Raw genomic sequence first — 3,468 nt, 5'->3', positions numbered from 1 at the left:
CCTTTATGTTATTTTTTTACAATATTTAGTAATAACCATCATTAATTAACGATGTTGTATCCAATTTTTTCACTGGTTCTTAAATAACTTCCTCTACTCCAACTTATAATTTCCACTAATTTCCCTGCTAACTCTTATAATGTTTCCTATAAATAGAATTTCCAAACACCTACCTTTTATGTATGGTGTTATCTATCCTTTTGTTTTCCAAAATCTAACCATTTTTTCATACGCTAAATTATACTTTATATCATTAAATTAATGACCACCTTCTCCCTCCCTACGTACCTCTCTTAAAGTCCATACATAATTCTTACCATACTATTTTTCAACTTTCATTTCTAAGAAAGGTTTACCATTGGTAAACTTTAGTCACTACAAAAATATACAATTTTACCGGAGATTATTTTTTTCGTTTCCGAAGATTTTAACCCTCGAAAAATATGTTATCCGAGATTAGAAAAACCCCTACAAAAGCTATGAAAAACCACTGAGAAAAACTACGTCACTATTAGTGGAAGTTTTGTCAAAACCACTAGTATTAGCGGAGGTTTGCCAAAACCGTCGGAAATAATCGGAGTTTTGCCAAAACCGTCGAAAATAACTGAGGTTTTGCTAAAACCGCCAGAAACGTGTACAATTTTTTTTATTATTATAATAAAATAGGATCATGATAAAAACTAGTTTTATTAACCATATATGCAATTAAATAATATTAACTAATGTCTATTGCCTCATGTAAAATGTCTATGGTAACAACTTGAAAATTTAATTGAATCTAAGCAAGATAACAACAGTAGTGGTGTATGATGCAGCAGAATTTAATTGAATCCTTTTAATTTCATTGCCAAAGTTTTATCATCAGAGTCATGTCTTGAAAAGCTTTCCAAACAAAAACCTAGAAACTTGTAGCTTCACTTTCAGTAAATTTGTTGATTCCATATATCTGTTGTCTCATATTCAATGACTCGCTGTCACTGTTAAGCCCTTCTTTGTTGATTCCATATATCTGTTGTCTCGTATTCAATGACTCGCTGTCACTGTTAAGCCCCTCAGTGGTTGATGTAGAAAAGCTTTTCTGCAATGCCATTAACCCCACCATGAAGTCTGAACTTTTTTACATCATGGCCTTCAATGATACACGCCAATTCATCTTCACAGATTTGATCAAAACCATGTGTTTGTAATCGCTTAGTTGCACGCCTGCGGATGTGATCTCAAGTTAACATGTTGACTCTTAAATATAAAAGCTATAAGAACAATTCTGAAGAAACTTACTTTGGATAAATTGAATAGTTGCTTTGGAAACCAAAACTGCAATCCTCAGCTTCTCCTGCAGCAAGAAGAGAACAAGTCGTGGAGAAGTAAAACATGGAGATGTCACATTCTACGTGATGAGGAGAGAAAAACATGATATCATTATGAAATTATCAAACCAAGAAAAAATTTTAAAAAAATGAATAAAAAAATGTACACTACAATAACAAAAATGAGAAATCAACAGTACGCCATAAAAGGAAAATAAGAACATTACATTATTAAACTTGTATAGAGCAACTGTGACTACAACCAAATGTTGGTCATAATAACCAGCTAGCTCCTAATGTTTTCATAATTATCTTGAGAAGTTTATTACATGTATATCTTGAAGTTGCTCAACAACAGCCAATTAGATATAAACTCAATAAAACGTACAAAGTCTTTAGTGCCAAGTATGTGCTCATTATTAGGAAATGTCTTGAAATTAGCTTTAACAGAATGAAGTTAGAGGAACGAGGGGGAAAGGAAGCATCATCATGCATTGGCGATTTGGCTAAATTTCAAAGTTGCTGCTCTAACACTTGTAACTCTTTTATCAGTCATTTCAAAGTGTCTGATTGACTGCGAAAATTGACTAGAGTCTATTGCATTCAGTGGAAGAAAGAAAACCAATTTCCATTTCCAAGTAACACGAGGCTGTGAATGAAAAAGAAAATCCAAAGAGAGTCTAACAATTAATCCCAAAAATGAATGACAGGAGTATATAAGTACAATGATGCTACATGATTCATATATATTTTATTTATCTATTTGGTATCTTAAAAAATTTTAATTATTTAGTCTGTCATACAATAAGAAACATGTTTATGAAAAAAATTGTGAAACAAAATTAAGAAAGGTGAAAAAAAATGTAATAATGCCCATTAACTTTTAATTATGGATTCAATTAGACCCATGGGAGTATCAAGTATGATTTAGCTGAGCATCAATATTATATTGAGCACGGTCAAACACATCACTCCTTGTTTTTTTTTTTTAATTTAATTCTCTCAGTGTTTAAAAGAAAATATATATTTTTCTTCTGAGCATAGATACTTAAAATATCATTTGAACATCAGAATATGGTGAATAAAAATAGATACCTGATTGGTACGACACATAGCAGCTTCTCATGGCGAGATTGGCAGTGAAACGAAAGCGTCGTTTGGGGTCGTTTGGGGTTCTTGACAAACCCGCATAGTTTCCTCCATCTCTGAAGAGCCTCTTCAGAAGAGTTTTTGGGCTTCACTTCACAATTCTCATTCAAATAACCCTCCATCATCCTTCAACAACAACAACAGCAGAAAAAAAACAGTTAGCCTTTGCTATGAGCTATTATCCTTACAAAGGGAAAGAGAGGTCTGAAAAGCTTTTGCTGCCAAGCTGTTAGTTACCTGTCAGGTGGTGTATGTATATCAAAGACAAACACGGGAAAAGTCACATCCTTCAGATAATTAAGTTCAAATACCTTGAAGGCAGTAATTGGCTTGGATAAGATATATCTCCAGACTATATTAATACAATATATAGGAAAGATTTGATATCCTTTAATAATAAAGATATGATACAAGAATAAACAAAAACACTCTTAGTAATACATATATACTCTGTGTACTACTGATTATATAAGATATATTCCTTATTTCTATAATTAAAACAATAACATGTGCAAATATCAATTATATTAGAGTATCTCATACCTTTAGCGTGCTTTCATTCTTCAGAAAACCACATTGACCAACCAATAACCTGCACATTTTAACTTAGTTGATAGAATTAATGTAAAAGTATAGGAAAAAGTAGACTGATTGTTCCTACAACCAGAGAACTTGTTCCAAACCTCTCTGTAGTTTTATCATACAAATTTGGCTAATGACTTTATATTTTACTTTAGGAGAAATATGGATCATTTACAATTAGTTTTAGGGCCTTCCTCTTTGTTAGTTGTAACACCTTGAAAAATAATGTATTAGTGGAATACACGTGGCAGCATATGATAGGTAGAGCATTTTGGTAAAGTAAAAATACCCTAGCATTCTAGGACTAGGTCATTTTCTAAAAACAACCACCATCTTCTTCTTCTATTTTTTTTTCCTCCATTACCTTACCTTCCAAGCACCACTACTCAAATTCTAACCGTTTGAATTTCAAATTGAAGCTACCCAAGCT

General features: G+C 32.2%; 1 long non-coding RNA gene across 1 annotated transcript; it reads right to left on the bottom strand.

The window, feature by feature from the left end:
• Window positions 1-839: 839 nt before the first annotated feature.
• On the bottom strand, window positions 840-2,570 carry LOC106777508. The gene is made up of 3 exons (XR_001376961.2): window positions 2,403-2,570; window positions 1,279-1,333; window positions 840-1,203 (listed from the first exon to the last, which is right to left on the bottom strand). It is a non-coding gene; the product is annotated as an uncharacterized LOC106777508 (long non-coding RNA).
• Window positions 2,571-3,468: the final 898 nt, after the last annotated feature.

This window comes from Vigna radiata, chromosome 11 (assembly GCF_000741045.1).
Source record: "Vigna radiata var. radiata cultivar VC1973A chromosome 11, Vradiata_ver6, whole genome shotgun sequence".
Lineage (NCBI taxonomy): Eukaryota > Viridiplantae > Streptophyta > Magnoliopsida > Fabales > Fabaceae > Vigna > Vigna radiata.
This window is presented reverse-complemented; position numbering and strand designations above follow the sequence as displayed.